This window comes from Euprymna scolopes, chromosome 21 (assembly GCF_053919585.1).
Source record: "Euprymna scolopes isolate OS-2025 chromosome 21, ASM5391958v1, whole genome shotgun sequence".
In the NCBI taxonomy this organism is placed as follows: domain Eukaryota; kingdom Metazoa; phylum Mollusca; class Cephalopoda; order Sepiida; family Sepiolidae; genus Euprymna; species Euprymna scolopes.
In genome coordinates, this window is record NC_136502.1 from 52,043,181 (window position 1) to 52,053,396 (window position 10,216).

The following is a 10,216-nucleotide window of genomic DNA, read 5'->3' on the forward strand; positions in this document are numbered from 1 at the left end:
GCATAGCGTTGCTCAGTCTCTGTTAAAGATTTGGATGAAAATGCTATAGGTTTACCTTTTTGAAGGACAGCGGCACCAAGTCCTCTACTTGATGCATCGACTCGGATAACAGTTTGCTTTGAAAGGTCAAAGTATGAGAGCAGCATATCTTTGCAAATGAGATCCTTGATTTGCTTGAGGGATTTCTAGTGACTTTCTGTCCACTGGTACTCCACTTCTTTTGTTAGGAGATCTCTTAAAGGTGCTGTGAGATCTGACAGGTGTGGAACGAAAGGTGCCATGTATGTGATTATTCCCAGCACCCTCTGCAGGTCAGTGGTGTTCAATGGACTAGGTAACATTTTTATTTCTGTTACCTTGCCGGGATCAGAGTGCATACCATTCTGGTCGTAGATTGCACCAAAACATTGAATCTGTCTCTCATTGATGGCACACTTTCCACGGTTGAAACAAAGTCCTTCCTTCTGTGCAATTCTCATTAAGTTGTGAAGGTTTTTGTCATGCTCTTGTTGGGTTTTTCCAAAGACAATGGCATCATCAATCAGTCCTAGAGTTCCAGGACACTTTTTTCAGGATCATATCCATAAACACATTCTGAGACATCACTAGACAAAAAGGCATCCGTTGGAAAAAAATCTTCCAAAAGGGGAGTTGAAGGTAGTCAGCAGTTGTGAGGTTGCATCAAGTTTAATGGACCAATATCTATTTTTAACATTCAATTTAGAAAAATATTTGGCACCAGAGAGTTTATGTGCAAGTTCTTCCATTATAGGGGTCTTGTAATGGCATCTCATTATAGCCTTGTTTAAATCTTTCGGATCTAAACACAGACAGAGTTTTCCATTGCCCTTATGTACATAGACCAAGCTGCTGAGCCATTCTGTTAGTTCAGTTACTTTTTGTATAACACCTTGTTTCACCATATTCTCCAACTCTGTCTGGATTTCTTCTCTTATATGTATGGGACATTTCTTCTGTGCATGTATAACAGGGTGGTTGTCTGGTTTCAGGACAATATGATATTCACCCTCAAAATTGCCGATATTGTCAAAACAGTCTGGGTACATATTTACCAGATCCTGTATTGATCTTATTGAAACTGGAGTTTTCTGGATCACACAGTGTAGAGTTACCAGTTTAAGATGTCGAAGGTAGCCCTATGATAGTAGGCCCTTCTGTCGTCACAATAAAGAACCTGAGGGTCTTCCATTTTCCTTTGTGTGAACAATATATTTTAATTAATATTTTAATATTTTAAAATGCTGTGTAATGTGAGAACCATTATATGCTGTTAAAATAGTTGGTTCATCCTTTGTTGCACCAGAGAGTAGCTATCCTGCTGCACTTATCAGGTGTTGGAACATCTTCCGGAAAGTATGTAATGCAAGTATGTTGCCTTCAGCTCCTCTATCAACCTTAGATTTAAGAAAATGATTGCCTGGGAGGTTGGGAAGCTTAATTACAAGGTGTGTGAAAATCTCTGTTCGATTGTTGCTTTGTTCTTGGATAGTCAAAAGACATTTGTTCAAACTTGTTAAACATCCCTTCATTGTCCCTCTGAGAGGCATTTACCGAGTGCATCTGGTTGTTGTGGTTCTGGTGCTTGTACTGGTTCTTTTGTACTTCTGTGCGTCCTGGTTTATTATTTTTTCTTTCCATGTTGTTCGTGTCGGCACATATCTTGCTGTATTTTCATTTTTTTTTTTCATGCAGACTTTGGCCCAATGAGTTTTTCACCTACAAGCTGAACATATGGTACCCTATGCCGGACATTTTCTGCTTGGGTGAGAGCCTCCGCATCGTTTACAACGCTGGCATTGCACTGTATCTATTTCTTGCTTTTTCCATTCGTCTAGTTCAGCTAGCTGTCTCATATGGTCTATGGAAGCTTCATGTGTCCTGCCACAGTTTATAGCTTCCTGCAGTGTTAGATTTTCACCCTTCGCGAGAAGTTGTTTTTGGAGATCTGGGTGCTTTGTTCAAGATATGACCTGCTCGATGAGTTGTTCATCTTTTTCCTGGCTATGCCTGAATTTGCACTTTAATGCGTGCAATTTACATCGAGCTCGAAAATCATCAAAACTTTCTGACTTCCATTGTTTATACTGACGCAGATAAAAACAAGCAATGTGTAAATTTAATTGTGGCTGCAGTCTTTCTTCGAATTTGTTTTCAAATTATTTCTGGATTATTTCTGTCAGCCTCGTTATTGAATGACCAAATGTTGTACCTTTTAAGGCCTTCTCCCGAATGTGGTCAACCTGTTTTTCCAACGGGATATTTTTGACTGAGAAATAAAGGTTACAATGCTACTTAAATAATCTAAATGTTTCAGTTAGGTCCGCGGATGTCCGACACATAGACGGCTTGTTTGTAGCCATTGTTTTTATGTTTAGATCCCAACGATATTAATCCAATTTTTTTAATTTTTATTTCACGGTGTTAGTTATATATATTTTTTTAGTTTAATTTTTTTTTTTATCCTCTCACAAAAGTTTTACATTTGAAAGACGAAAATAAAGTTTACTCACAGTTTGTAGCATAGCGCTGTTCGTATTGTTTTTTTTTTTTATTCTGGTTTATTTTTTTTTTAGGTCGCTCGTGTTTTAAACACATTCATCTGTTCAGCAGGGCATCGCAAAAATAACCATTGCTGCCACCATGAAATATTATCATGTTTATGGAAGGAAGGACGACAACGCATGAGATGCAGTCATAGGAGTCATGATATGAGCTCCATTTTTTATTATTCTGAAAAACCCGCCTAAACGGAAGTGGTTCTATATTTAGAACTCTGTTCCTTAGAGAGTTCGCTAAAGGGAGGTAACTGTTCATACTATCACACATGTGTTAAGGATTTCTAGTCAAAAGTTAATATAACTAGTAATCAGAGTTGTTTAACACAGTTTGCAGTTTAGTATTCCGCGAAAGAGTTTATCAGAGATTAAGCGGATTGTGAAATGAGTTGACAACTTCAAGTAACAACAATAGTTGCTTTGATAGAAGAAGACACCAGCAGTATCAGCAATCAAAATGCACTTTTCAGAGCAGCTCAAATTTGCGATCAAACTTTCACATCTTACTATTCCATCTAACTTCAGTTGACTCTCCAGTTCTTGCTCGTTCCTTCTCCTGCAACTCCAGTTCCTACTCTGATTCCAACAGCTCTTGCTTTAGTGCCTTTCAAATAACTCCTGCACCTGTTCCTCCCTCTAGTTCCAGCTCCTTCCAGTGTCTTCTACTCCAGCTCCTTCCAGCAGTCCCTGCTTCATGCTCCTCCTTGCAGCACTGGCTCCATGATCATTGCCAGTGGATCCTGCTCCTGCTTCTTTCCATCAGCTTCAACTCTTTCCAGCAGTTCCTGCTTCAGCTACTTTCAGATAATCTGTTTCCAGCCTATTCCTGCAGTATGTACACCAGCTCTTTCCATTGGCTCCTATACCACAAGCTCCTGCCAGTAGTTGCTGCTTCAACATTTTTCAGCAGTTGCTACTCCAGCTCCTTCCAGCATTTCCTGCATCAGTCTTCAACTCATTCATGCAACCATTGCAGTTCCTGTTCCTTGTTCCTGGAGATCAAGCCCTTGGCCATGCTCACACAGACCACACCTAACTGAGAAATCACAGGGACATTCACTACAATCTCAATGTGATGTAATCCCATGCTGTTCAAGATCCAATTTCCCTGTTTCCAGCCTTTCTTTTTGTTAAGGTTCGGAAAATGCTCTTCCTGCTGTCCACTTTTTCCATTTCCCTGCTCCTGTTGATCGAGCCCTTCCTTCTGTCCAGGTCCCAGAAATGTTTTTCCTGCTGTCAACTTTTTCTAGTTTCTCACAGTCAAGTCCTTCCAGCCTTCCTGCTCCAGAGATATCGATTTCTTCTTGTTCATTTACATTATTTCCATTTGTATTTATGACGTAACTTCTATTTTTATGCCATTCATCTTAATTTGTCTGCTCTTCTTTGCCATCACTGTTACTTCTTGCCTGTGTCGACTTTCTTAGTTGTAAGATAAATCGCTCTTGTTCCCTCAGCCATGATTGGGTCCTAAGTAATTCACAATTGTATTTTTTGGTCACCCACACTGAGAATTGAATCTTCAGGAGTATATCACTTTTACAATTGATTTTTCCAAGTACTCTAACCACTGTGCCATTGGTCCGCAAGACAATCCATACTGCTTGAGTTACACTAATTGTTCCTAGTTATTATTCGTAACTGCTGTCTCCTGTATGATTTTTGATGCTGCAATCAACAACACTGAAATAGACACTTCAGATCTAAAACTTTTGTAATTTGTATGAAGATCCTAAACTGCCCAAATATGACGACTCCCCTCTCAGCCTTGCTGATTTGGTCCAAAGGAAAGCTGAGCAATACATTTGCTATCAGCTTGGCTGACGGAGCCCCCACCCTGATATGACCCATAAATATACGAGACAAGCTATAAATAAAGTATGGGATCGATTTCCGGGAATGCATTTTAGCTGCTCTGAGGGTTTCCACTCTTGATTTAGTTTTTGGGTCTACTCCCAGACATATCAATATGAGTAGGTTTCAAGTTGTTATAGAAATTCTTCTTGGAACTCTTCTGCTATGACCGGTGATCTGCAAATACATGGTTTAGCTTGATAGCTGAAGCATTTTCTCAAAGTATGGTGCTTAGTACAACATGTGACAGATTCATGAGATGAGTGATGCTATCTAATCTTCTAGGTAGGATGCAGTTTACTAGAAAGAAAATGTAATTTTTGTAAAAACAATGCAGCGTAGAACGATAAAACTGTCGCCCAAAAGAAAACAAAACTACAGATTTATTTTAAAACCTTTTCTTGAAAAAATTAATTCGGGTAACTTGATTTCGTAGTAAAGCTGAAATCTATTCAATGTAGCCACCTTCAGTTTCAATCACTGCCTTGATACGGGTCCAGAACTGGAGGCATGCCTTTTCCACATGTGCTGACAGGAGCTCGTCGAATACTTGGTGGATGGCAGTGATCAGGTTTACTTTGGTGTTGTGGGAGGTCATGTTGATGATTTTCTAAACATATTACCAAACGGTGTAGCCTAGCAGGTTCAGGTTGGGGGAGGAGGGAGGGGCAGAGAGAGAAGGGTACAAAGTCGTAGCACTCCTTCTCAAGCCAAAGCTGGGTCTTTTTTGACATGTGAGCTGGCGCAAAGTCCTGCTGTCACACCCAGGGTCTGCCCACAGCCACCTAATTGTACTAGGGGATCACAACACTCTTCAGCACATCCAGGTACACTTTCATGTTGCCTTTCAAGCCGACTTCAAAGATGTGAGGTGGTATGATGTGGCTCTCATTTGAAACCATACCAAAGACAATAACCGTGACTGGACACTTTTTTTTTATCATCCTATGTCCGCCCTCAAGCTTTGGACCGTCTGGATTTGCATTGTGAGGGTCGTGGCAATGGTCCTAATGTCATAACTTGGATCGGTAGAGAGCATGAGTTATACAGCAATGCATCTCCTATTTCGCTTGTTAAACATTGTGTCACTTTCAGACATGATAGAAGGCTCCTATCACTCTTGCGATTTGTACACAACTGGACAACTAACAAGAAAAAAGAAAACCGGTTTTCATCAAACGGAAATAGAATCATGTTTTTTCTAGGGCGACAATTTTATCGTTCCACCTTGAATTTAATAATATGGTTTAATCTGATAATAAAGTGTTTTGAAATAGTCTTTCAAAGCATTCTTTTCAGAATTCTCACCATGAAGACAAGATTTTCTGTTGTCCTCCTTTAGCTTTATGTTTTGTGAGTGCTATTTCAGAAATTGGAAAAATCTTAAACACAAAACTTCAACTTGGTAAAACCTTTGCTACCAACATGAGATAGATTTATGAGAGGAGTAATGACAAGTGAGGTCGTCCACCATACGAAATAGGATGCAGCTTGCTTAACTTGAGCCCCCCCCCCCCGATATGACCCATAAATATACGAGACAACCTATAAATAAAGTAAGGGATCGATTTTCGGGAATGCATTTTAGTGGCACCATTACAGGTAAATTTACACAGGGTGTCACTCCATAGAAAGAGTTACCATCTTATACCCCATGATAAAGAAATAACAATTAATTCAGGAAAAGACGCCACTCAACAAAGAACACGAAATCGCTGTATTAATACAAAATAAAAAACACTTATTTGCATGTTAGGAATATTAATTTAAATTGTTTCAACATAAATGTTTTCTTGTGCGGAAAGTTCATAATAAAGGATTAGTGAAGTGAGGATTTTGTGAGTATGGCACAAGGCTTGAAATTATTGATTTTTGTTTTTATGAAAAGAGTGTTGCACGTGGGTATAGTAGTTGGTAAAATTCAGTTGTAAATTACAATTTTCTGGCTGACAGAATGAGAGCAGGCTATCCACATGGATTAAATACATGGTTTTGTTTGATATTCTGTTCATATTCCAATAGAACATTATATTTATGAATGATTCGGTTGCTTTCTACCAGTTTTTTGTTTAATTTTCAATTTTTGAGTAATTATACAGATTGGCCAGATGACCATTTGCTGCCGGACATGTTTTTTGTTCGAACTTGACATATATTATATAAAAATATAATTATATTGGATCTACCTCTGCATTCCATTTTAAAAAGGATGTATCCTCTATAGTATCAGACCTGACGGAATGGTTAATTGTAGGTATAGACCGTTTCATACACTCGAAAAAGTTCCAGCAAAAACCTAACAGCCAGCCATGGTTCTCTCCAGAATGTGCTTCTGCCATTGCACAAAGAAATCACTTTTTCCACTGCTTCCAACGTAATAGATGTATGGAAACTAAAGCCACTTTCAGGACTGCCAGCAACCATTGTAAGAAAGTAATAAAGAATGCAAGAGAGTTGTATACTCAGTCCGTCAAGTCCAGAGCAGCTGAGCAGCGGCTTGGTTCCCACCAGTTTTGGCAAATAGCAAACAGAATCCTGAAGAGAAGCATGTGCTCTATCCCAACTATCATCAATGGACCTAAGTTAATCTCGTCAGCATCAGACAAAGCCAAACTCTTTGTCAAGAACTTTGCAGCTAATTCTACCCTTTGCGACCAAGGCTGCCAACCCCCAATATTTCCTCCTGTATCAGAAAACACGCTATGTGATATACATATATCTGTACATGATGTTGCCAAGCTAATCAAAAACCTTGATTCCAGTAAAGCAACCAGTTCTGACGGTATTCCAATTATAGTACTCAAAAAACTTCAACCTGAACTAGCGCCCATACTTACAAAACTGCTTAAACGTTGTCTTAAGGAGAATAGCTTCCCATCACCCTGGAAAATTTCATCAGTATGCCCTGTATTTAAGAATTCAGATGATCGCTCATCCCCCTCTCAGTACAGGCCAATAAGTCTCCTGTGCGTCAGGAGTAAGTTGCTGGAATCTGTGTTAAATACAGAAGTAATCAACCATCTCAACAAAAATAACCTTCTTAGTGACACTCAATATGGTTTCCGTTCTGCTAGATCTACAGCAGATGTGCTTACAGTTATATCTCATAGGATTAGCAAATCTCTTGATAGAGCCAACCTTTCTAGGGCAATTGCTCTTGACATATCTAAGGCCTTTGATAGGGTATGGCATAAAGGTTTACTTCACAAGATCTCTAGCTATGGTATAGCTGGAAATGTCTTCTCAATTATTAAATCATTTTTTTCTGATAGGTAGTAGTAGTTGAGGGGCAAAAATCAGAAGCTCACAGTATTAATTCTGGAGTGCCTCAGGGGTCCATCCTGGGCCCAACTCTTTTCCTGATCTACATTAATGATCTTCCAAATCACATCCTTACATCATTTGTAGACATTTATACTGATGACACTACCATTTATCTAAGACAGTAAACGACCAAGTTCTCTCCGATTCTCTCTCCTCTGATCTTGAGCATGTGGTACAATGGGGAAAGAAGTGGCTGGTTACTTTTAATGCATCTAAAACCAAGCTTCTCTCTTTACATCATCAACATTCTGATCCACATCTGGCATCAATTGAAATGAATGGCTCTCGTTTTCAGGAGGCCTCAAGTTTTGACAAGCTTCTGGGCTTGACCGTTACTGATCTTAAATGGAAAACTTACATCAAATCTGTTGCCAAGGCCGCTGGAAAAATGGTAGGATCTTTTTATCGATCCAGTAGATATCTCACTGCTGATGTAATTCTCTATCTATATAAGAGCCAGATACGTCCAAGGATGGAATACTGTTGCCACATCTGGACAGGAGCTGATAGAAAGGACTTGTCCTGCCTTGATAGAGTTCAAAATAGACTTTGTAGCCTCGTAGGAGGTGTCCTTTTCTCTTCCCTGCAACCTCTTTCTCACAGAAGAGATGTTGCGAGTTTATCTCTGCTTTATAGTTATTTTCATGGAAAGTGTTCGGCTGAGCTCCAATCTATGGTCCCCCCTCGCCAAACTTTCACAAGAAACACTCGTCTAGCTGTACACACTATCAATAATTCCCCCCACTCTTTATCTGTGCCTAAACCTAAACATAGATTCCATGAGCAAAGCTTCTTTCTTAAAACTGAACGCCTGTGAAATTGTCTTCCGTTTTCCTGCTTTCCGGCTGACTACAATATGGTTGTCTTCAAGTCTAACGTAAATAAGTTCTTGATGAGCCGTTCCATATAAGTTAACAAATTTACCGAATTTCCATTACTAATGATTACTATATTGTCCAATTTCTACTGTACACTCTTTAACCCTTATCCTCGAGTGGCCTCTTGGCCTTGATAATGTGATGCCTGTGTAAAAAAAAAACATCTCAAAGGAAATAAACGCTTTAAAATAAATTAAAACACAAAAAAACTTATTCAGGTAGATAGAAGAGTAACTTATCTTGCCTTTGGTAAGATTTATTTGTTAAATATTTGTATTTATTCTATTTTTGTGGTACATTGTTTTCGTTTTGTTTCTATACTGCAAAATGCCCATAATTTTTACTTAAAATGATAATCGATACTATTGGTAACAAAAATTATTTTGAAGACAATATATGAGAAATGAGTCAAAACCATTTTTTTTTTTTTTTTTTTTTTTTTGCCCACTCAGTTGCATGATCTATTTGTGCTGAGAAATTTAACATAAAAAACGGCACCTGCGGATTGCTGTTTTTTTTTTTGCGGGGGGGGGGGGGCAATAATTTTGTTTTCATTTTTAAAAAACTCCTTTAAAAGGGAGACAATTCAAAAAGACCCGGTCCAAAAATGTAAAACTTTCATGTAACTTTAAGTAAAAGAAAAACCAAATACACTAAAGTAATACAAAATTGTAAATTTATTTATAAATTTTAAAACGTCATCGATTTTGATATAATGAGGATTCTTATTCATTTCAGAATTTCCTTAACTTTATTTTAATTCAATAAATGTTCAGATAATTGGTAATGTCACAAAATATGGTTTGCAGATGATGTGAGGCATTAAAAATGTTACCTTATTAGGAGGAGACATGTCAAGTAAAAAGTTAATTTATTTTACCCATCAAATCTCGAGAAATGCACAGTTAAAATGTGTAAACATTGAATGAGCAAAATATCAACATGGCTTTCATTGACAATTTTTGTAGACCAAGAAGCAGCCTTGAACTTGCGATCAAAAACTAAGATCGAGTCAAAATAGAATAAACCAACGGAACTTTGGTGAATCTGTTTAGTTCATTCTTTATTAATTTATGTGGAGAGAGCAAGGAGCACAATGTGATGTTATTTCAATGTTATATTAATTCAATATTATGTTAATTCAATATTATGTATTTTAATGTTATGTTAATTTAATGTTATGTTAATTCAATGTTATGTTAATTTAATATTATGTATTTTAATGTTATGTTAATTCAATATTATGTTAATTCCATATTATGTATTTTAATGTTATCTTAATTTAATGTAATGTTAATTTGATATTATATATTTTAATGTTATGTTAATTTAATGTTATGTTAATTCACTGTTGTGTTAATTCAATGTTATGTTAATTTAATGTTATGTTAATTCAATGTTATGTTAATTCAATGTTATGTTAATTTAATGTTATGTTAATTTAATGATATATTGATTTAATGTTATGTTAATTCAATTTTATATTAATTTAATGTTATGTTAATTTAATGTTATGTTAATTAAATATTATGTTAATTCAATATTATGTTTATTCAATATTATGTTAATTCAATGTTATGTTAA